At 43.2% G+C, this 25,271-nt stretch overlaps 1 protein-coding gene across 6 annotated transcripts in view; it reads left to right on the top strand.

Annotated features, from left to right (window-relative positions):
- FGGY (FGGY carbohydrate kinase domain containing) overlaps positions 1-25,271 on the top strand; it is a 258,281-nt gene that overhangs the window by 36,496 nt on the left and 196,514 nt on the right. For all 6 annotated transcript variants that reach the window (XM_040072887.2, XM_040072885.2, XM_040072883.2 and 3 more), the window contains one exon: positions 16,192-16,256. The gene's annotated coding sequence lies outside the window, so the exon portion shown is untranslated. The remainder of the gene's footprint in view (positions 1-16,191; positions 16,257-25,271) is intronic.

Raw genomic sequence — 25,271 nt, 5'->3', positions numbered from 1 at the left:
AGCAGCTTTTGTTCTCAAACCCAGCGTTGTCCTGATTGAGGCCACATGTTCCCTTACAGCCCCTAATCAGTGTGGGGCTGATTCCTATTTAGTTCCTTTCAACCACTGTTATTCAAGCTTTATGCTGTTGGAAATCTGCTCGTTCTCATCAACTTGTACTGCGGGGATTCTCTGTGCCAGCTCTGGGGATCCTGATATTCTTTCTAATGCACTTTCACTGCCTTATTCAGGGGGGATATTTTTCTACATAATGATTCACAGCAGCTGTGCCTCAGGCAGTGGCTTGAGGTAGGAAATGCAGCAGAGCTACTTTAAAACACTAATTTGGGTTTTTAAAAGATGTATGAAAAGGGAGGAGGTTCTTGGGCTGAGGATGGACGACACAATCTGAGCATGTTGGAATACAGTGGAAGATAACCCATCATCTTACATTGTGAAAACTCCTATCTTCTGTACACTCAAATCAAGGTGGCAGTGCATTCATATTTTATGATGATAGCTTATTTTTGTAATTTTGCTAGAAAATGCAGGTATCACTGTTTCCAGTTAGTTTTATCTTTAATTTACCTGATGACCATAATATTTTCTTTGTTAAGACTGCATTGCGGTTTTATCAAATACTCATAATTTGATTTAGAATAAATAGAATTTAAAAACTCAAGTCTAATGAAGGGAATAGTTACCCAGGCCATGGGAAAGCTGAGTTCTAGTCCCTTTTCTCCAGAGGGCCTTGAACCTCTATCTCCACTTTCAGGAATAACCTTAACTACAATAACACACTCCACAACAGCTGCTCTTGAACCCGGCACAGCCGTATTTCAGCCAACGCAGTTGTGTTTAAACCAGTCAACTAATGACCAAATTCACAGCTTCTAATTGCAGCCAGGACATGGTGTAAACACCACGCAGATGGCCTTGCTACCCTGTTAGCTTCAAATGGAAAATAAAATAAAATAAAATTTACTGGTCACTTAATTCTCTGTCTGTAAGTCTCAGCCTGACATCGTTAAAGGGCATTTGTTGACTGGGAAAAGGTACTAGAATTTCCCTTCTTGCACTTATACTTTTTCTTCTGTTAATGTGATCACTTTGAATTTAATGTTGGTTACAGAATTTTCAGAACTTAAATGTGTAATTTTTAGAAGAAAACAGAGTTGCTATGCAGTAGTAAAAATGATTATTCCTCCTCTAGCCCAAGTTACTCACTTAGCAACAGTCCTAAACTAGATCTGCTGAGCCTGAATGGATGGTTCTGTGTAGCTGTTTGCCTACAAAAACATGAGAAAATCTTTATTTTTTTTATGAATGCCAGTAGTATCTTCATTTCTTGATTTTGTTGGAGACAAAATTTTTGTCCCAGCTAATACCTTTCCTTGATTAATCCACTTGAGAAATGAAGCACATGCCCAGCTAGAGCAGCCTGAGCAATATGACTAACTAGGGTGTGATTCCTCTTGTATTTAAGATAGTGTGAATATTTGGGTGGGCTGCTTCATGCTTTAATGTGGTTTTTGTAAGGGTGGTCAACTACATAATTTTTTGTGCGTATTTTTGTACAAATTGTCAGGACTTGGATAAGTTCTGTAAAAGAGGAATGGAACGCTTTTCAGAGGCAAGCTAAGAATCAATCTTTTTCTTCTGAAATAAAGTGTTTCAAACCCTGTGACCAGTCTGCAATGAGCTCTGGGAGACAACAGATTTCTTGGCTGCAATGTTCTCACCTGTGGCAGATCTTTTCCCACCTACAGTCCAGTAGTGCTGATCTCTCTCCCAAAGCAGATTCTGGAACAGAAGAAGCAAGCAGTGGCACGTAGGAGGAAAAGTGATGTTCAGAGGGAGCACTGGGGTCTCTGGCCACCTACAGAGGGGTCAGAACTGCTGTGGGAGCGCACGGAAGATGATGCAACATCAGCCGTAATTATTGGAGTGAAATATCTCCCCATCAAATGTAAAGAGCTTTGAGACCTTGAAAGTCTGGTTTAGTTCTTTGTTTAGGCAGCACCTCAAACACCAGAGCCTCTGACTCAGTGTTGCTGCGATATAAAAAGTGAAAAATACTGCGAAAAATGCTGCTGGGACAAAACATGAGATTCTCTGTGTTCCTGACATTGCAAGACACAGGAATCTAAGAATGTTTGACAGTCTGTCATTGTAACCACTGAAACTTTAGAGGTCCAATTAAAACCTCATAAAGAGTAATTCGGTGATGTTTGCATATGTAAAATAAAATGCTTTCATAGCTCAGCTTTATGAGCATGTATAGACTCTAAGAATTCTGAAAACATTCATGTATTTTTATGAATGTCATGAACTCAAAATCATTTAGCAAATTTTGACACTTTTCTTTTTTTTCTCCGCAGGCTTTCACCATTTCTTATAGCCCAAACCACAAATAAAGCATTAAAATTATTGATGTGAGCTAAACAGGAGGGCTAGTGCCAAAAATAGCAGTATTCACTCAGGCTCATTCTGTGTAGCTCTGGAAAAATTATTCCCATGCTACAGCAAAGATCACATTTTTCCCTTTCTTCACTAATAGCAAAAATATTACCTTTCAAGTGGTCTGTTATTCCTGCAGCTGGGGGATAAGCAGGTTGGATGAAATTTAAGGTAGCTAAATGAGCAAGGCTTGCCGACCCAGCCTCCTGCTAATACAGTGAATGATTTATGATGCTTTTTTCTCCTGGTGCCTTCCCACCCCCTATTTTTCCCTTCAGGATGACAGCAAAATGAGGCAAACGAGCAAATGAAACCTCGTATTTGACCTAACTGTGCTGCAGGAGCTTTGCTCTTTTTTCTTCCCACTTTAATGGAGAGCACAGGAGCAGTTTCACGGCATGGTCGGGCTCCCAGGGAAGATGTTCAGAAGGGGTGTTCACAGTCCTGCCTTGCTCTGGCCAAAGAGACACTTTAACACCAGAGAAAACAAGAGGACTTTTGCAGTTTGAACAGAATACAGATGTGTACATGCACAGGCTCGTGTAGCATGTCCACATCCTCGGAGAGATCTGGCAGTGATGGAAAGACACTTTATCCTCGGATAAGAATCCCACGTGTGGTGCTCCCTTAAAGCCATGATCCTCAGCCTGGGCAACCTCCTCCCCCATATCAGCAGCAGCTGCTGGTTGGTCTCTAAATGACCTCCACAGTCCTTCAAGGCTTCAGAAGGGAAGGAGCTGTTTTATGGGGCTCAAACTGTAGCCCTGGGAGCTGGAGCACTTTGTGCCAGTCGGTACCAGCGGCAGGGGCAGCCAGGAGATTTGGGGACGCAGGTGGAATCTACAGAGAAATATAAGCAATCCAATAAAGTGCTTAGAAAGAAGGTGAGGCATGCAAAGGAAAATGGCCTAAAAATAATTAAATTAAATAACCTCATAATCCTGAGGTTTGTTATAGTTTTGAAGAGAACGAGAGGCAAAGAATTGTCCTTTGCAGTAAGTTCCCTGCAACAGATACTAAGATAGATTCTAATTCCTAAGAAAAGACATTTTTGTACTTCCCTCAGTCAGTGAGAGTTTGGCTTTGTGCTAAGCAGTGCTGTTTTCGTCTGACATTAACCAGAGCACAGAAACATGGATTTGTTAGCTGGTGCTCCAGGGGATTTAGAAAACAATTTGAGGAGCAGATTTTGGATCTGGGTTGCCTTACTACCAACACACAGGTTTGTAAGAGCCTCACTGCCTGTAGTAACATGAGTATAACCATTCCTTCTCTTCCCTAGATGATTTTAAAGGCCACATTTATTTGTGTGGGATTAGAGATTTTTGAGATCTTAGAACGTTATCAGCACAATGATCATTGCCAGTTTTAAAATCCATCCTGGAATCCTTGATTCAGAAATAAAACGACAATGAGCAAAAATGAGAAAGAAACCTGATAGCCCTGTAAAATAAAGCTCAACCAGAGAGAGCTCATCAGAGCTGGGATAACAGAGAAAATGGCCCAGTGCTAGTGGTGTTTCAGCAGTGGCCCTGGAGTCCATCCTGCCTGAGTGAAAGCCAGGCTTTTTGCGTCTGAAATCAGAACCCCCGCGTTGTACTCCAGCCGTGGACAAACACAGGACGATTAAGAACTTAGTAAGAATCTGTGGAGTGAGGCTGAGGTTGCCGCTGCCCTCACTGTGTGTAAAAGGTTTCCTCTTGGAGAACAGCAGCCACAGGAGACACGGAGGGCAGGGGAAGTGTGGGAGCTCTCAGGGCTGCATGGGGTGAAGCAGCAGAAATGATGAAGGTGTAGGGCTGGGAGAGAAAAGCTTGTTAAGCTGGGAGAGCAGGGGCAGGAAGGGTAGGACCCAGAGAAAAAGCAGCATCCCGGGGGAGATGTGTGTATCCAAGTCCCCTGCTAAATAACGAGGGAAGAAGCGCATGCACATCATTGTTGTAGGAGTTTCTCTCATTAGATCAAAAGGACAGCACCACAGCAATCTGTTGCTTCTGTAGAAAATACAGCATCCAAGTGGAGGAGGGGACACATGTGGGCAGTAAGAAAGCTCTTGGAAAACAACTAAGGAGGCAGCAGGAAAGAAACAGCTCACGGGTGGGGTCACAGCAGTCCCAGAGCAGTCGGAGAGGAATGAGCAGGCAGATGAGTGGGTGAGGACAGACACCCCTCTGAATGTTGATTGTGGCACAGCCTCCATCTGTCCTGCCTTGGTGCACCCACTCCTAGTGCTAGGAATAAGCTGTCATACCATGGAATCAGATTGCTATTTGTCGTGGTAAAACTGCTGCTGAGAAACACAACCTTTGTCTCCTAGTGAGAGAGAAAGAAACAATAATAAATGGTGTTTGTACAGGCCCGAGTTGTTTATCCCACTTTGCAGAAGTGCTCCTTTTTTTCTCCAGACTGCTTTAGCTGTGCCATCACAACCTGGAGACTCTGCACAACATCCACGGGTGACTTCAGCTTCGCTACATCCATGGGTGATTTACCTTTCACTGCATCCATGGGTCACTTGCCTTTCTTAAGCTCCAGTAATTCATGGTTGTGAGTCCAAGGCACCTCAATATCAAACAACTTCCATGTTAAATAACCACCACAGGAATTGATACTAATGCAAAGCTACATCCAAGAATTCAATAACTCACTGTGGGTAACCCAGTAAAGTTTCAGGGCAGCAACTGAAATTTCTGCCTTACCATTAGAGTAAGGAAAGAAGAAAAAAATCAGACCAGGCCTCAGGTTGCTGTTGGATTAATTCTGTCTGGACTTGTGTAGTCCTCTCTTGACTCCTCTTATGATAGCCTTGGAGACTGAGGATGGCTCTACAGCTCCAGATGTCTGAGTTTTGTGCTGCTGCTGCTCCAGGAATCTGTTTCAAAGGACAATCCTGTTTAAAAACCTCAGGAGCGGCTGTGCAAAGGCACAATGAAATGTCAGAAGTAATGAAACGTATTTTTATTCCAGCACCAAATTTCCCTTGGAAGTATCAGCCATCACTCTTGGAATGGAATGACTTACAGCTCAACATGAGGGTGTTATCATGTCCTGAACCTGGTTTTAGTGTGGGCCACATCAGAACCAGGAGAGGTTACCAGCAAATGTGGGCTGTGGTACCTTCCTGAGGTACCAGTATGTGACCCTGGAGGTTTCTTTTGTCCTATTTAAAGTGAGAAAAAAAGAAATCCAGAGGAAAAAAAAAGGTAGCTAAATCTTTGTGCATGTTTTCCTTTTGGAGGGAACACCTGTCTGGGGTAATCCTTCCTTGTTTGTATTCATGAGAAGCAGGGAAACAGCTCTATTTGCTCTGACTTCATTAGTGGCAGCCCAGCTTCTCAAATTAGCACAAAGTTTTTCTTTTTTTTTTTTTTTTGCCAGCTCCAAACAGATAAAATTACTACTTGGTCAGTTCCACATTACCTTTAAGGCTTTCAATCACAGCAGTAAGTGCTACTGTGCCCCAGCTCCAGCTTTTACTAAATTGTATTATAAGCACCTTAATTATAGTCTGTGCTGCCTGATGGGCCGTGGAAAAGGTTGTCTTCCAAAAAACGCGATAACAGGGGTGGACCCTGGGCTTTTTTGTCTGTTGCAAAAAGAAAGTGCTTTGCAGAGAAGATTAATAGTAAACAATGTTAATCTAAATATATCTCGAGACACAAAATATCTCATTCCTTCGGGCTTGCCTTCTCAGGGGGTACTGGCATGAACCGTGTTACTGCGGGGATCACTGCTCAAAGCCAGGCTCCTCCTCTGCCGAGCAGAGCTCAAACCAGAGCTGCTTTTGTTGTCATTCCGTGCTGAGCTGCAGCAGGACAATGAGGTCCCTCACTTATGCTGCTTTTAGCAGGGCTCCCAAGTTGAGATCTAGTTCAAGGGCAGAGGAGTGAACAGAAACACTTGCTGGGACTTCCCGGTGCTTTGAGCAAATTCTCCACGCCACTGCCGAAGAGAAGCACCAGACCTGGGTCTCACAGATGGATTAATGCCCCTTTATAGCCCGTGTCTGCCTCTCTACTTATTGAATTATTATTCCAGGTCAGATCAAATATAAGTTGGAGGCAGCTTTTCAAGTCTGCTGCGCTCGGTAGAGCAGAGCATCTGGCCGGGCGCTGTTAATGGCGCGGCTCTGGGCCTTGGGGCAGGCAGGCTCTCCTTATCGCCCTGGCCAGCTGCCAGCCCCAAAGAATAATCCATTAACGTCTGCCCCGCTGGCATTCTTGCCAAATACAAGGGATATCTTTTAAATAAACATTGGCAGTTCCCAGTCGGAGGAAAGAGAAAGGGAGTAGAGGAAAAACAATCCTTGACATTTCAGTGACTTTGCAGGGCAAGCTGACACCTGGTACCACCCTTATCTGCGGGTGTTTGTGCAGAGCTGCAAAACAGCTTCTTCTCTTGGCCCTTTTGCTTTCTTTAAATAGAACTGGGAAGACCGATAATGGTAGGAGTAACTTCCTTGGATAGGTATTCTTTGCCTTTTCTTTTTCCAGCCTAGGGAGACCCTGTGTTAACGTCTGGGCTCCCGTTTTCCTCCCAAGTACAGCAGAATAGTGTGGCAGCTTTCCTGCCTCGCACTCTGCCAACAATATTTTTCTTTTTCCCACAGTTTCCCTCCCTAGTGGATTAGATACAATGTGGATTTGCTTTCAGGGAGGCACTTTCCCACCTGACTTCCGATCTCTTCATCCATCAAACCAAGCAGACACATGGATCTGCCAGGAATCAGAGCTGGGGCTCACCCCATTCTCAGCATTCCTCGGGAAGGGCTTTTTTTTGTTGTTTGTTTCAACCATTTCAAGTTGGGGGTTTTTTTGGTGTTTTTTTTTTTGTCTCTGTAGCCAAACTCTCAATGACAGCTTGAGGTTTATTTTTCCAGCTGTTATATTTTCCTTCATAGCAATAAAATTACCTGTTTGGATGTTTCACTCTATCAGTAAATGAGCTATCGAGGTTTTATTTTTGCAGTCCAGTTAAGATCTGGAGTAGGATTCATCTGTCCAGAATAAGATTGGGAGACAGTAAAGTATTTGGTGTTGAAAGAATAATATAGGGACAAACCTAGAGTTTGCTACCCAGGTCTGAAACTGGGTTTCCTTTCTGCTGGTTTTGCCTTGATTTACACTGATTGCACTGATGCTGCCTCAGTGCTCATCAGAGGTAAATGAGGACATAAACTCTTTTATTTCATCTTTCTAACAAGTTAATTAAAAGATTGGACATTAGTTTAAAGGATTTTAAATATTGATTGTAAGGATATTTTTGTACTAGTATCTCTGCTGCTTAGGACTTGGGACATTGCAACAATTGCCTTGCCAAAATTTCCTCAAAATTTCTATCTGTAATATATTGTATATTTAAATTGAATTCACAGCACTGTATTTTGCTTGCCCCTTTTCATCTGAGTGTTGAAGCTATTCCTATCTTTCCTTCAGTTTCAAAATCAACACCATCCCCACCCATGATTAAACTTATAAGATTAGCACTATTTGTAAATTTTCTGGTGCAGCCAAAAGTTTCCTCTAATGCTTTTACTTGTGTGTGGGATGGGGCAGAGGAAGCACCCTGCCTGCTGCTGGGCCTGGGGACAGGCTGACAAAGTGCAGAAAGCATTTTTTGACCAGATCCTCATTTTAGGGCATTAAGCTTTTATGTCTCAACACTTCCCTTTTTGAAGCATGGTGACATTTGAATATGTCAATGTGTTTTCAATGAAGATAACTTAATCACCAGCACTGGGAGCTTGTATATCTCCTAATTAAATTGGAACCAATCTGAATCTCCCCAAACCAATCTTTGCTGTATTTTTAGTTCAATCTGTCGCTCCACCCCTGGCCAGCCTGTATATGGTAAACCTTCTGCTATTTCCTGCTTGGTTATTTAATGCTGGAGCCAAGCTACTTTCAGTTCCTGAAGCAGAACCAAGCAAATCAAATGTGGTTAGCATGGAGTTAACTGGAAACAGTCCCAAAAGATAGCAGATTTTTTTCCTAAACACATACTGATCCACCTACAGTGGAAAAGAAACATCGTTTGCAAATCGTAACCTCTTCACTCTGGGTAGCTTCTGTCTGGACATTTGCAGACCTTGTTGATTGTCTGTGCTTAAAAAGGATTATCAACAAGACACTGTAGGATTGTCACAAGCAGATTGTAATTCAAAATGCAGTGGAAGTCATTCAAATATTGCAACTAGTGTGTGAAAAGAGGCAAGAGAAGAAGTGTATCGTACTGAGGGACTGCTTAAAACAGGTAATTGTAGGTCCCTGTACTGGATTAAGGTGACACAACTATTGCTCTACTTTCATTGTTTTGTTAGTCTGTACCAACAGGGAGTGGTTTTTTTGCTGGCCAAGAGAGATCCCTAAATCCAGGTGTGCTCCAGAAAGGACAAAGGAGGCAGCAGCAGTTGCTGTGTGGGCTAATAAAAGCCTTCAGTGGGCATGTCAAGCAGGGAGGAGCACTTTGTGGTCACATCCATCTGAGTTCAAATCTATTCATTGAGTTTAGATCAGTCTGAGAATCTTCTCCTCCAGGGGAAACAGCGTGGCTGCCCCCTGAAGTGTGAGGGTGAAGGGTAAATAAATACAGAATTGCTGCATTCAGTAGAGGCTATTGATTAGTGCCAGGTGAGGCCTGTGTCCTTCTTCCCTCCAAAAAATCCTAACAAGTTCTTTGTAAAATACGCCAGTGGGTTCCTGTACAACTGTCACCAGCACCTGCTTCCCTGGATGATAAAACTTGCAGGGCAGAGAGGATAAAGAAATGTCTGGATTTCTCCTCCAGTAACTTTTCAACCTGTTCTTCCAATTAAGGGTAGAGGTCTTGAAATAAAATTCCAGGTGTTTAGTGAAAATAAAAAGCTGAATATAGTGCAGAGGCCCAAGTTGTGTCTTCCTTTCTTGTGCTTCCCCCTCTCCCCCTCTATTACAGTAGAGAAAAAACACTTACTAGATACTGGGGAATGCTTGTAGGAATTTGTCTTAAGGAACAAAATCATTAACAAATCCAGCTTCAGCAGCTCTTCTGTTCACAGGGTTAATTGTTTAAATAAAGGAATGCAGTAATAGAGACATTCTGCTTCAGGCTTCTCTCTTTCAGCGACCCTGCAAGTATTTTCTAACCCAGATTTCAAGAACAACAGTGTGTAGCTGTGCTGGAACAAGTGCTATTTTTAAGTTTCCTGTGGTTTGAGGAATTGTCAGATTTCTCTGTCTGAAGGATCAAGGGATCCAGAAAGCCAGTTCTGAGTTTCTGGTTTGAAGGAATAAAAAAAAATGAACAGACAGTGATTTTCTGCACTGTAGCAGATGAAAGAAAAGATGAAAGATCTCAGCCGTGCTCATGTCAATCCAGAGCAGCTCCAGCAACTGCAGACTTTAGTTCAATAAATATTATTTAACCTAGTTCAGGAAAATCCCTCCACTACAACAAAACAAGTTTTTCCACTATTAGGGGTCATGACCGTATCTACGGAAGCAGCCCACGCTGATAAACTATTGCACAACTGATACTGAGCAAGTCTTCAAAGAGCAAAACTGCACCAGCTGAGCTGGGTCTGTCTGGCAGGCCAGGCCAGGTGAAGTGATCTCATCTGCCCTCCCTGTGCTATCGAATTCCAGCCAATTGTGCACAAGAGGTGCCTTTTTTTGGTGCAAGCAGGGCCAGTTCCCATGCAGAGATCTGTATGACCCAGTAAACGTCCCGTTGCCCGTGGAAAGGTGCTGTCTGTCTTCCAGCTGCATCCATGATTTGTGGATTTTTAGGCAGTAGTTGAAGCTCTGCTGGCTTTCCTATGGCTGTTCCTATGTCTGTGTGTTATCAGGCCTGGTATAACCTGTGTTAAGACCACACAATAAAAGGAAATCTATTTTTGTTATAATAACACCATAGGTGGTGTTTAGGGAGTTGACTTGCTCCCTGTGCCTCTCTTGTTTGTCCAGGAACATCTCTCTTCTGTGTCTCTCCTGCCCATGCCCCACAAATATCAATAGTTATGATGAAATATAAAAAACCCACAGTGTCAGTACTTGTACAGGGGAAGAAAAGGACAGAGAAGAAGTAAGAGTTTGTTTTTATGCAGACTGAAACATCCCAGTGTCAAATGATGCCACTTACAGGTTTATCACAATCTCCTGAATAATATATTTCCCTCACTGACTGGAAACTTAACACTTAGGTAGAGGTGCATTTGACCCTCGAGTAATTGTGTGGCATCTCAAATGGGTATGATTTGGTTTGATAAACATCATATTTTATGCCTTCCAATGCACTGATCCTAGAAACAGACTTAAAAATCTGATCTGGGAATGGTACACAAATGAGCAGTTGCATGGCTTATAAATTGTGGTGTGGCTTTACAATGCAAAATGACACATCTGGCATCTAGCTGAGAGAGCTTTTTCACTTTTTCTTTTTCCTACCCCAAAGTGCTTTCTCCATGGGAAAAAAAAAAGTCAACTTGCTTGAAATAACACATTTTCAGTATTAGCAGTAAAGGCTATCTGTGTCCTGTGCAAGTGGAGAGAATATCCCACATACAATCAGCACATTATGTTGCTGTCCAAAACAAAACTGGAAAATTTGAAGAACAACCACTGTATAATGTCAGATTATCACGGCGTCTGGTTTCGGGAGCCTTGCTCTCTTCCTTGAGGGTTATTATGCCAACATATGAAAGAGAAAACTAAATGGAAACCAAGAAAGATATCATTTTCCTTTCCTCCTTCCCTCCCCCTCCCTTCTTTTCCTGTTGGGAGTGTTTCTGTTTGTCTGCATGAAACTTACCCATTCCAATACCTAACTACTATTTAAGGTTCCCTGCCAGCCTGGGAAGTTGTTATGCAGGTTGCACTTAAATAGCTCACGTTTGACTGCAGAGCACCTGTTGGTTGACTTGGAGACAGTAAAATTCAGGGCAAAGGCTTCCCAAACACAAAGGGTTGCTTGTGGAAAAAGACCTTGTTGATCTTGGATGGAGTTATAACCAGCACTTGATGCCTTTAGTGGGGCATTGTATGGTGCACTAAGTCTGTACATGTGTTTCTGTGTGTGAAAAAACAACACCTGAGCTAAACAGAGAGCACAGGGCTAACGGGCTTTCTTCAGGTGTGTTTTATGGAGCACTTTTGAAAGGACTTTTTGTGTAGTGCCCTTGGAAACTCTTTTCAAAGCCCTGCTCAGAAGTGCCGGGGCCTGTGGGCCACCTTCCCGCTCAGGGCGTGCGTCGTGTGCCTCACGTCTTCCCAGTGCAGACTTGGGGCTGTCAGGTCGGATGTTCCAGACCCTGAGAGAGTCTTTTGCCTTGATGAGAGGTGGAGGAGCTTGAAGTAAAAGTTTTACAGCAAAGTAAAAATTTTTTAACGAATCTTCTGCCAGTCCCAGTTGGTTCAGCTGGTACCACACACTGCTGCACCCTTCGCTCTACTCCGCGCTCTCCGGAGGCATCGCTCCTGCTCTCAGAGGCAGCTCTGTGTCCTGACTCATTCATTGCTGTGTTTGTGCCTCATTCTGTGGGACAAAGCCACTGGGATAACCTTGGGAAGATCAAAACAGAGTACGTTGAAGTGACACATGGGCGCAGAATTAATTTTCAAATACGTTTAGGAATAATATTGGCATTCATTTGTTCTTTACAGGAGCGTGCTTGTTTGGAAAGATGGACAAGCAGAACTTTTCATGACAACACAGTTCATCTATGAAATGACTTGTTCATTTTTGGAAATTTTGTTTTAAAATGCTACTCCAAAATGCTAAGATCCATGAAACTGTTTCTCAGAAGGCATCAGCCTAACCCAGAGCTCACAACAGTCTTTGAACATCTTTTTGTTTTGCTGCTTGATTTTAGCTATTGGTACAATATGAGCAGCATTGCCCAAAAGGTTTATGGTGAAGCAAGCCATGCCTCTGTGTTTTTGGCAAACAAGAATATAATGAATGCTTGCAGGTTCTTTCAGTGACCCACGTGTCCTTCCCCAGCAGCTCTCAGGTGAGGCTGTTTGTGCAAAGGGAGATTTCATAAAATCACACAAAATCCTGAATAGGAAGGGACATACAAAAATCATCCAAGTCCAACTCCTGGCCCTGGTTTGCCAGGGAACAGGGCATCCTTCTCCATCCACAGTGCCTCAAGGAGCCACGTAGGAGCTGGTAGCTATTTCTTACCATTTGGGTTACTTCAAACCTTTCCTTTAGCATTTCAACCACCGTGCAAGGCAGCACCTCTGCAATCTTGCTGAGTTTGGGATTTCCCACCACACACACTCCCTTTTACCCCACTCCAAATGCCAGAACGAACATGATCCATGTGTTTAAATATCAGACATCAAGGCTCAGCATGAGGGAAAGCCAAGCATTGCACTGACTGCAGGCAACAAACCGATCTTCTGCAGTTTTTGTTTATGCAGTCTGGATGCTGAAACATTTGGTTTAGAGCTGGACAAGCAGAACTGACAAACTGGATGGTTGCCCATAACGGAGGCAGAGACAGGAGGAGCCTCTGGTATCAGTGAAGTACTTGACTGGTCTTTTCAGCAGGTATTTTTCAGTTCAAGGAGGCCACTGACAGCAGCAAGTGTGGCAGCAGCAGCCTCAGGAGTGAAACCGTTACAATGGGAGGGAGATAAAGTGAAGGATTTGTTGGAGGGGCAGTGCCAGGAAACGACTGAGACATCACATGACAGAGGATGTGTCCTCTGCAGCTCAGGGACTATTTACTTACAGGCGAGACTTCACCAGACTCCACCAAGGGCAGTTCTGGTGAGTTATTTGAATTACCTGACCCACTTGCAGAAGGAAGTCATTATAGAGATAGTAAATACCTACCCCACCCCTGCTAGGCAGACAGACTCTTTGCCAAAATGGTCCAGCTCAGCTCCTCAGAATATAAAATATTGTACCTTTCTAGTTGAAACTGGCATTGCAAAGCCATCAGAAACTGCTGCTCTTCCAGTAAACTGCTCCATTTCTTGGCATTCAACCATTGTGGAGAGAGAGCTTCCAGGATTTATGTCTTACCACCACCTGGAGCACAAATAATACGCAAAGAGTAAGTTGGAAATTTTTCTTAAGGTGCAAATCTCTTGCTTCTCACATTGATGGGAAAAGCTCCCAGGCCTTCTGGCAGTCAGGGAAGTCGCCTGTGATGGAGATTCTGAGAAGAGCTTTACACAAGCATTCATTTGAAGTGTTAAACAGACTCCAACACAGTTTTTCCTAGACTTTTTTGTTTTACTTTCTTGGAGTGAAAGCTGCAACTAACTTAGCACACATAACATAGAATCATGGAGTTGTTAAGGTTGGAATAGACCTCTGAGATCATCAAATCCAGCTGCCAACCCAGCACCACCACCCTGTTCATCACTAGCATGTCCCCAAGTGCCATATCCACACTTCTTTTGAGCACTTAACATGCTTGATGCTTAATTATTGTTAATTGATGGATGAATTTTAAAATTTCAAGGAGAAGCTTGAAACATTACCTACAGGTGATCATTAAAAAAAAAAAAAGTTACCAAAGATCTGTGGCCTGTACAATGCTGATCTTTAGCATAACCCTGCAAATTATCACCAAAATAAGATTCTAATCTTGCTTAGACCAGAATATATCTGGAGAAAGTCCATGAAAAGACAAAATATTTATACTAATGCGGCAAAGAGCAGGTCTGGGCCAAAGTAGACACTGATTTAAGAGGACCTGCTTCAAATTAGAATGATGATGGCCTTTGCTTGGACTGTAGGAGCGGCTGATGACAGGAAAGGAAGAAGAAAAGAACTGTCATGTCTTCTGCAGCACAAAGATCTCAGCTTAATTTTCCTTATATTTCGTGAGACTTACGAGGGTCTTACCCAGGACTTCGGGCACTGAGATGCCACAATGGGGTGGAATAGTCTGTATGAAGACAGAACAGAAACTGAAGTAAAGATTTTAATTCCTTTAAAGGTCTCTGGTCAGAATTTAGGGGATAATTTCCATTTAAGAAACCCAGGAGATGAACTTGCTCATCCTCTGCAAAGCTGGTGAAGTCTTTGCTGAAGTTGACTTGATCTGCCTGTGCCCACAGGGCTCAGGTTGTGCTGTGACTTCTCAGAGCACCATGTGTTTGTGGCCTGGGTTGTGCTGGCTTAGGAGAGATCCCAGCCAAGTTAAAAGGGATTTATCCTCCTGTTCTCCAGGGGGATTTGTCATCTTTGTACAGTGTTAAGGACAGTGTGTCGTATTGGGCTCAGCAGGGGGTTTAATGCACTGAGGCAAAGGTCTACAAGGGGAATAGGCACCCGGCTCTGAGGCTGGGATTCAGAAGCCTCAATTAGGCTCTTGCACAGTGATTTGGGAAAATTCAGTGCCTACTAATGGGATTCACTTGTACCAGTACCCTGAGTGCAGGCATTGAGGTAGTGAGCAGGAAAAGTACTGAAGTAAAGGATGTGTTTCTGTGCTTTGGTTGGTACCTCAGGTCCCTTCTGGGATCTGGCCCTGAATGCTGAAGCTTTTTGTGTTTACAGTTGCACTGAGTTTCCTTAAGGAAATAAATAAAACCAAAAGTTGTGGGTTTTTGTTTGACACTGCTATTAAAGTAGAAAGCTGAACACCAAACTGCTCAGCAGGCCCAGAGCTAAACTGGAGGCACAATTCCCTTGCTTCTATTCTAGTTTTGAATGCTCTTCATCAACTAATCACTGCCTGGCACAGTATTAAATTTAATCACTGAACTCCAAAACACTGTAATGTGTCTACCTACTCCATGGTTCCATTTGGATGGAAATTTTCTATCTCGTTTAAAGACTATTAAAGCCCTGCCTTTCTTGCTCAGAACAAAAGGGTATTGTTGGATTTGTTTTTCGTTAGGTTCGTATTCAACAAAAGATGATTATTCTGTCTGCTCAGTGCTGAGATCCCTGTGAACATGTAGACATCCTCTCTGCTTGCTTTTCTTTCTCCTGGCTGACTACAAAATAGAAACATTTCCTTCTCACAGAGGTGTACGGTTGAAATGCACAAAAGCAGATGTTATTTACCAAAACTTTCAAGGTTTTCCTAATGTAGGTATTAATTAAAAAGTTGATGTGAAGCATAATTGAATAAAGAAGCAGCGTTGCAAGGCACAGCAGGAGCAGCAATGAGACTAATACACATTTATGATTAAGAATTCATCTTTCATGAAACAAAACCTGTTGTTTCAGTAAAAACCTTTTGACCTTTTTAAGAGCGACGTGGCAAACCCACAAACATGGAGCTGTTTGTTTGGTCCCTGTTATTGCCATCACACTGTAACCTAGGGAGAAAAGCTTTTTTGATCCTCCTGTGGGCAGGAGAGCAGGATTCTTGCTTTTGGAGAGCTCACAGCCCATTCACAGTGGGTTGACTTTTAAAAGACCCATTTATTGAGTGACGCAAGGTGCAAATTATGACTCACTCTGCATAGGTTAAGTTTGTGAAAAATCAACCTATATTCATCTCCTGAGCACCTACACAGCTGCTTAATCCATTTATTATCTCTGGGGTCCCATTAACCCTTGGAAAGGAGGAAAACTGATCTGCAACACAGCCCAGCCAAAACGATGTTGTTATCCGGGGAATTAAAGTTTTTCTCTTATCAGATCTAGTGAGGGGCAGATTTTCTTCTCCCTGGCTAGGATTAGATCACAGAGTGGCCCAGCAGTCAGAGTTTGAACATTTTCTCCCGTTCCAGCAGCCCTCACTAAAAATCCATTGATTGTTGGTGTTTGCTGATATGTGACACTCTTTTCCAGGCCTCACCCAGATGAACCAGATGCTCTTCGGTGTCTGAGTCCTCTAATGATCTCACAATGATACTGTAAGTAATTGTTGTTCATTATAAACAGCTTTTTAAGCAGAAGTGTGGCGCTAGTCTGGCACGTTTTATTAGCTGAAACATCTCTGTGTCTTTCCCACTCGTATCACAACCTATTTTCCCAGTAGATTTGAGGGTTTGGGAGCAGTTTTGCTGTGTTTGCAGGGCCTTTCAAAGGACAGAGCCACCTCTTCACCTTCTCCACCCATCTCCTCCCCCGTCTTCCCTCCTTTCAAAGGGAGGACACCAGGAAGTTTGGAGATTCAGATGTGGTTCCTAAACCTCTGTCAGTGAGGAAGGTCTCCTGTGCTGCTGGAAATGGTGTGCAGCCACTGGTTCCTGTATTTCAACTCTCCTTCCTCTCAGGAAACCCAGAGTCCAAGGGAAGGAAAACCCCAAATGACCCTTGTACAGGTCATTTGGTTGCTTAAAAAAGGGTGTTACCTTGTGTGCGTGGCTTCATTTCTCCATCTATCCCTCTTCTGCACGTTTTACAAATAGTGGCAGCTGTTACAGACTGGCATTATGGGATGGACCCTGAGAAATGAAGTGCCTCTTTCTTTGACCCCTTGTTTTCAGCCTAACTCAGCACAATTTTCCTTTCCTGGTAATAAGGCTGGGCTAGAGGAGGGACTGTACCTCCTCTTGTTACTGTGGGTGATTAAACACTGCAAAAAGCTTTTCTCCAACATAGAATCAAATGCTGAAATTAATTTACTTCCTCTCTGTTCATAAATACTGCGTGTCAGCCCTCTGCAAGCCACAGTTTGCTAACCTACTCCCAGAGATTCCTGCAGAGAGGAAGTGGCAAAATTGCATGTAAGATTATTTACAGAAAACTAATGTGAAAAATGAACATTGGCCAGATACCTGTCTGTGTCTTTACTCAGGGAACAAGTATTACCCTCTGACTTTCATGGTCAATCACAACTAAACATAAAATGTGAGTTTCACAGCCCATGTAGGAGATTGGAACTGAATATAAAGATATATATGCTGTTGTGTTTAAGCCCATAATAAACCTTACTGAATACTCATGAATAATAGATGCATTTAAAGGAAATTACGATCTGCTCCTGTTTAATCTTTGCGAGAAAAAAATAAAACCCAACAAATTAGCTTATAAATTCTCTAACGGTTTATTCTTTTGGGCAGAACAATGGGGGCTTGGTATGAAACTCACTGGAATCAATAAAAAGACCCTCATTTTATGCCCCAAATTTGTAACGCACACAGAAGTCTGTTATGGCAGCTGCCACCTTTACTAATGCACCAGGGTTCAGCCCGGGTTCCTCCAGGGCTCCAGCGGTAATGATTCTAAAGTCTGGCTGAAGCAGCCTGCTATTCCCTGTGGATCAGGCACAGAGCTGGACCTGTAACGTGCACTCACCTGTGCCTTACGTCAGTAAGTCTACTATGTGCTGCTCCACTTGTGGCTCTTGTAAATTAAACTGAGAAATGAGCGGCTTTTTCGGCCCGTGCCACTGCCGAAACGTGACCCAAGGATCAGGTAAGTTCCAGCTGTGATCTCGCTCCCTGCTCGTGAAGGTACATTTATGTTCTCAGGACGTTAGAGCTCCTTCTACACGGGCAAAAACTGTAAAAACAAAGTGAACAACGTTCTCTGTGTACAGTGGAGTTATTTAAAGTGCCTGAGGGTTTGAACATAAGCAGACACTGTGTTCACATGCAATATAAGCAGGACTTCTGAGTTTTGGCATTTAAAATGACAATTAAAAATACAGCAGGCATGTTTCAGCAGCTTGGGTTGCCATAAACATCCAGAAAAGGATTCCAACAAAAGTAAAGACTCGCTATAAGGATTGTTTTCTTTTTTTTTTGTGTTCTACCTCAGTTTTCAGCCTGATGTGTTGTAACACACCACAAAACTAAAGGGCAGAAGGTGTCTCCTGCATTGGAAATTGTTGTACATCAAAAAAATGCTTCTTTGGGAGAGTCAAAGCTTACCAGAGACTGTTTGGCTCTGTTCAGGTAATTGTTTTAGCTTCCTGCTCAGCAGTTTTCTGAAAAACCTTGAAGAGAAAAAGCCCCAGAGAAGTCTGAGAGGTGAAAAACACTTTTCCTCCTCAACAAGGAAACAAACACAATAGACTCAAAATCGGTCCCCGGCACAATTCTGGGTACCATGCCACTACCTGAATTTTCTTAGAAATATTTACCACAGGAATGACATTTCTGCATAGTCAGGCGGTTCTTCCCACTGTAGGCTCCTGACAGCTTGCCAAGGACTGGGAATTGTACCCTGTATCCTGTCCCTTTAAGGAACACAGTGTTTACAAAAATATAAGGCACCTCTTGTTGTGTTTTAGGCATTAAGGTGAGAAGAAGAACCTGAATCTCAGGTTAAGCTTTTAATTACAAGGTCTTTCTTCCTCAGTAATTTTTTGCCTGCCACTTGTAAACCTTTGGCAAAAAGAATTCCCCAGCTTCTTTGGCTTGTGAACCTGAATGTATCATTAATCAACACCTAAATCTCCAAAATGCTTTGAGATGTTGTTGTGACATTGAGTAGCATTTCCCTGAGGATGGTCAGCTCCTTCTAGCCTTAAAATGGGAGACAAAGCACAATTTGTTATTAGACAGTTCTGAATCCATTTTCTCTTGGGGACACTTCAGCAATGCTTCATTCTGTGCTTGTATTGAAACCTCACAGCCATCCCCTCACCACCTAAAGATGCTCAGCCAAAATGAATCCCCTGCAGCTTCCCTGGGTTTTTCTCAGTCCCCTCCTCACCATGGGAGTTTTGTGGCTCTTGTTTACTGAACACCAGCATTGGGATTGTTTTGTAGGACTAAGTGAGAAGTAGGTTCCTGCCTTGAGTTACACAGACTCTATGTTAGTGATCCAGTGTCTCAATCAAGGCAGGAAGAAGTAAGGAAACTGCTTTATCCTCCTGAGTGCTCAAACCGTTCCCAGGGGCTGGGAATAAGACATCGGTCAGAAAAGAGGGAGATAGAAGGTATCTCAGGCTACATTTGTTTCCTGTGGCTGTGCCTTTGCCTTTGCTTTGTTTTATCCCTTTCCTCCCCCCCTTACCACAGTTCAGGACTGTATATGAGCTCTTTTCTCCCCTTTACCTTTATTTATTTCCTTTACTGAGGCAATAATTTTGCAATCTGAGGGATGCAGAGCCAACCCCGTTCTCCCTTTCTACCTTGCTGTCTCTTTTTCCTGACCCTTCCACAGCTGCAATGCCACACTGAGAACCAAAACTCAAAGGTCCTTTTTGTTTGTTGGATTTTGGCTTTGCATTCCTTCCCTTTCCCTTGCATTCCTGCTCAGTGTAGCTCTAGCAGCTCTTTTCCCTCATGTGGCGCATCAGGCACATCCCCCAGGCCTCCTGCTGAAATCTTTCCCTCCCTGAAACGTGACCTTGTGCTGGATCTCACCCCTCATGCAGGTGCTCAGCACAGAACAGACTTCAAGTCCAGTTAAGAGCTATTTAGGGGCTGAAGTGGGCATGAGATAAGGTACAATTTTAACACTCATCCTTTATTCAGGCCAAATTGGATGTTAATTGTACTGGCACTGCTGTGGTGGACAGTCTTTCTAGCTCTGAGTGTTGTGCAACAGCAGCTGTGTGACTTCTTCATCTGTACAATCAACTTGAAACTGTCTCAATTAAATCACATTTGTAATTGCTGCTACCATGAAATTCCAAAGGGGAAAAGCAGCTGCAAGAGAGCTCCAAAATCCTGCCTCCAACTCCTGTACCTTGCTGAACATTGCCAGTTTCTCGTGATGGAGACCTGGAGCTCTCCTCACATGGAACAGATCTGAATAATCCCTTTCACCTGTTGTACAACACAGGTTTGTTCCTTGCCTTTCCTTTGCTCGTCCTTTGCCCAAGCCAGTCACAACCAACAAAACTTCAGCTGTTTGGCCAAGTGTGTCACAAGCCACTGCACCTTAGTCTTGGGAAATTTATCTTGCCGTTCCAAAAATTCCTCACACTCCCTGACATTTACTCCTGTGGGTATTTGTAGACTGTTATGTCTGCCTTTACTTGTTGTTTAACCATTTAGCTGTGTCCTCATAAATCATCCCCCCCCTCAGTCTTTAGCTGGGCTCCCTGCCTGCGCTCCTAAGTGTGAAAACTCCAGGCTGAGCCCACCCTTTCCACCTCTACTCCCCACAGGACTCTGTTGGTGGCACAAAGTCGTCGCTCAGGCCACAATTTCATTCCTGGCTAGTTGCACGATCCCTTGCTGATCAAAGGATCTCTGGTTCTCTGCAGCAATTCTCTGCTTTTATTTCCCAGGTCCTCCCACATTCTCTTGAGACTTGTTCCACCTCTTCCCCTGACTTAAAACCCCAAATTCAGGCTCCTTGTCCCTTCTCCCCAAGAGCACAGCTTCTGGGAGTAGCAGAGGCAGGGAGCGTCCCTGCAATCGTTCTGCTTCCACTTCCTTCACCCCTCAGTCTTTCCTGGAGGACTTCCCTGCAGCCAGAATCTGTTTCCAGGAGCATCCACAGCACATCTCCCAGCTGGGTGTCTGGTGGTGCAGCTCCCTGGAGCAGGGTAAGGAAAAGTGACAGGCTGGATTCAAACCTCCTCTTCCCAAATGTGTGGCAGGAGCTGGTGGGCAGGGAGCTGGGCCACGTGTTTTACCACAGCATGGGTAATTCTGACATTTTTGCCCCTTTCTGTGGGCACCTGTCTACATTCTTGGAGTCTGGTCTTAACAAATTTCAGGATCTTTGTGGTGAGGACAGGATATGCTGTTGATTAAGGCACCTTGGGAGCTATCTGGATCTTAAATTAATTGCCACAAAACATTACCAGGAAGAAGAGAGCCCTGCAAAAGGTGCATTTTTCCAGTTTATGAGGACACTTATGATGACTACAGCAAGGACTGAAAATAATTAAGAGTTGTGTAAGACACATGAATTACTTCAGAGTGCGAACGAGGCTTTGGCTTTTAGGGAGAAGAAAGGAACTTCTTGTGGGCAGATTTGCCCATAGCTGCCTATTGCAAACTTCCTTTTACTTTTTTGTTACATTTTTGTGCGTGGTTGCAACCACAGATACAAGCAGGACCAGAGAGATCCCTAATCTGGCACAGGGTAACATCAATTTAGCATGTCGTACCATCATGTGCAAAGTACAGTGCTGTTCCCTTTTCAGCTGATAAAAACTTGGAAGTTGCAAAATGATCACTAAAGCAAGAGACGGGATGTGATGGAAGACATTTATTTTCCTAAAAGCTCAAAAACTCTAGACAAGCCCCCAGTCTGTGCTGTGTTTCCTTCCTACTGGCACGTTCATTTTATCTCCTCCATTCTTGTCTCACCTCTTCCTGTGCTAACTGGGACTGATCCCTGCAGTTCAGTCTCTTTCAGGGCTCTTCCATCTCCGCTTGGAAGAATCATCCGTTTGCCTTGTGGCAGAGGAAGAATTCAGTTCTGAATTTGGGATGATGTGTTGAAAAGCTACTTTTGTTTCACTTCTGAGCTCCAGAACCACCCTTTAAAACTCTGAACATGAGCAACTGGGTCCAATATGACCTTGAGTTGACCTGGAAAGTTTAGTGTTGATTAATGGCTTTGTTCAATTATTCTACTTGTTCATTTATCTTCTCATAAACATTTAAATCATGCAATCTTTCTCCTCTGAAACAAAGGAGATCCTTATAAGAAACACAAATATCAGCATGGGTTGGTTTTTTTTTTTTTGTTCTTTAAGTGTTGCACTTTTTAATTTTGTTGAATAACTTCCTTAGCCACATTTCCCCCCTCTGTTTAAATCTCTTCAGACATAAGGCAAGTACAGAAGAAGAGCTACAAGTGTAAAAAAGAAAAATCTTGTTCCTCCCTCAGATCTCCACAATCATGGCTAAGTGTTGCACGTTTATTTAAGCTGTTGTAGAAAAAGCCATGGGTGTTCAGCAAATCATATTAGATTTTCAAAACCATGGCAGTGTGTTTCAAAATTTGATTTTCTGGGTTCCAAATGAGAAAGAACCACCATAATCCACTTGGGATTGAGGGTCTTTCAGTTCTCCCTGGTTAGTAGTTGAATAAAAGTTTAAATATTTATTCACCAGGAAAGGTTAGTCCCTGGCATGCCATCTCATACTCTGCTACAGGGTTTTATGCTCTTTTTCACTAGGTCCATGAAGTCTGATCTCTCTTATTGGTTTCTCATTGCTCCATTCGGTACTGATCATGCTGGAATGATGACCTCTACAGAAGGTCCTGGAATCTGTGCTTTAAGTATTGAGTCTGCCATGGGATACACACTCATCAGACTACGCCAGAAACAAAGCTGAAATCCCTTCTGAAAGTGAGGTTGAATGTTTAAAATGAACCAGAGGAGTTTTTCTTGGAAATGTCCACATCATCACTATCCTCTTCTTCAGAAAGCGTGGAGATTAAATCAGGTTGTCTGAAACAGGTTCTGCACTGGTATTGCACAAACAAATGTGGGAACGCTGCAGTTTCAGAATCGATTGGGATCTGCAGAAATAGGCTGTAACCCCTGTGACCTCCTCATGGGCTGTGAGGGCCTTACAGGAAGAAATGTGGGACCAAGCTAAGAACTTTGTGTTGCCTGTGTGAAAGAGTTCCAGCTTTCTCTGCTGGGCAAACATGGAACCCTTGGCTCAGGGCTGATCCCATGAAATGGCCTCATGCCCACTGACTCAGGGCACTGTGTCTGCAGTGGGTAAGCAAAAGTTAATTACCTCCTGTAAAGCACCTCTCCTCCTGAATCCTATGGGCCATTCCATCCCATGACTAATTGCGTGTCTTCTCATTTACATTTGAGCCAGCCTCCACAGAAGGCAGTAGGAGTTAATTTTCTGATTTTCCTGGGAAAGGAACTGAACTCTGTCCTCAGTGAGGGAGTTTCTCTGAGCAGATAGATGTTGCTGGAGAGTGCAGTCAGAGCAGGAGCTCTGCAGTAACCATGGGCTGATGGCAGTTCTCCTGGTGCTGCTCTTTGCAGACCCATCTTCTCTAAGAAGCAGAAGCAGACATTTCTGTGGCTTGCTCTGTGAGCACCTTCCCCTCAGAGACGGTGCATTTAGAGCAACAAGAGTGGAGGGAAGTGTAAGAGGCTTTCTCTCTACTTTCCAGACCGTTTCTAAGCAATAAAAAAGAGCAATTAAGAATTCAGCTGACTTAACAATTAAATAGAATAGATTTTAAAAGCCATGGCTTTTTTTTTTTTTTTTTTTTTTTTTTTTTTTTTTTTTTTTTTTTTAAGCGAAGATGCACTTAGAAAAACCTCGTTTTTATCAAAACACAAGCTTACACCATGAGTTGTGGGCACACAAAATTATTATTACTTTGTACCTGCAGCTGAAAAAGGAACCGTGTACCTCTGGATGTCAAATGTGGCTTTAATCTGCTTCACAGCTTGTTTTGTTTTGTTTTTCTCTGTTTCATTTCCCTTTGTGGTGTTAAACTCTGACCCTGAAAGGTGAGGAAGTGAAGGAAATGGAAGAGTGAAATTTGGGGAGTCTAAGGCAAAAGAGCCAAGGGAACCACGGGGCAGCCTGTCTGGTTGAGAGATTGAAATATAAGTGGACTCCTCAAATTAATTACTTTGGAACCCACTCACTTATGGATGTGGACTCCCTTAAGCATAAGTCTTGCATTATGTCACCGAGATGGCATTTGGGGCTGATTTATGTTGGCACAGGAGTGGCCATAAAGTGCACACGTGTGCCCAGAGTAGCCCCTTTTCAAACAGAGCGTGTTTATAGAAACAGGAAACGTGGCTGGAGCAGGAGCACCCCGAGCCGCTGCTGTGTCAACAGCATCACAAATACAGGTATCCAGGATCTGCACCCTGCCTGCATTTTCCATGGATTTCCACTCTAGTCCGTAACCTGGAACACAGTTACAAGAGATTAGTGGTTGGTGGAAGGAGGAAAAATTACTTATTAGGTGAAATTTTGCTCTGCTAAAGATGTGTATCTGACCGAGAGCCACAATCCACATTTTAATCCTTTTCTTTCTTACTCTGCTCTAATCCATGGCTGATATTTCACAGTGATAATCACTCTCTTTTTTTTTTTCCATTTGGAGAATGAGAGCACATTATATTAATTATATCTGATTACATAGTCCCATAATTTACCTTTAATAAAGTATGGGATTTCTGTCCGAATAAATCTGGAGCCTTCAGGTCAATGTTCAGGGAAGTTTAAACTCTTCACAGTTTTTTCCAGTACATTAGAAACAGTTAAATATATACAAGCACTTTTAGAAGACAGAAAAGCAGATGTAAATGAAGATCAGAAATTGCAGAGCAGTTTTGGTGACTGAGAGAACTGTACTCTCTGACTCCTCAGATGCATTTATTTGCATGTTCAGTCTTCAACCTGTTCTGAGTTGTGAGGTGCTATAAATATATACAAATACCCAGCTCCATGGTCTGCTTGGATCTGCTGTGCCTGAAATGAATTGAGAAGGGTTTCGTGCTCCCAGAGCTCAGTGTTTTGTACACAAAGCTGCCTCCTCTAAGTTTCCAAGGAGAACCAATGGTGCAGGAGGAATCCTTTTTCTCATGTGGTATACAGCCCTTCTTCCTCAATCTGAGGAACCCTTGTGTTGGTAATGAAACAATTCAGGAGAAATTTTTAGGGCACATCTGATATTAGGAGTTGGAAGAAGGAAGATCTTCCTGTGGTCTCGGAGAGGAAATGCACGTGAATCCTAAAGCCCAAAATGCTGTTTGTCGATGAAGACTAACTTGAAACAGGAATTTGTAACAAGTCTTTTCCATGGATATACGTTACTCTTACACCTTTAGAGCTGACAGGAGGTGTAAGCACTGCTCACAGCAGCACAACTGTAGCACAGAGAGTGACAGCATCAACCAGGTAACTCAGAGAGTCTGGACTATTCTCAGATTTCACTGAAAAGCAGCTGTAGCTGTGTTGCAGTTCTTGCTCAGGGGATTTAGGTAATCTGGGTCTAACTGAGCAGGCCATGGCAGTAGGACTGGTCTATTACCCACTGAAGACTTGCATTCCCTTTGGAGA

Source organism: Hirundo rustica, chromosome 9 (assembly GCF_015227805.2).
Source record: "Hirundo rustica isolate bHirRus1 chromosome 9, bHirRus1.pri.v3, whole genome shotgun sequence".
Classification (NCBI taxonomy): domain Eukaryota; kingdom Metazoa; phylum Chordata; class Aves; order Passeriformes; family Hirundinidae; genus Hirundo; species Hirundo rustica.
This window is presented reverse-complemented; position numbering and strand designations above follow the sequence as displayed.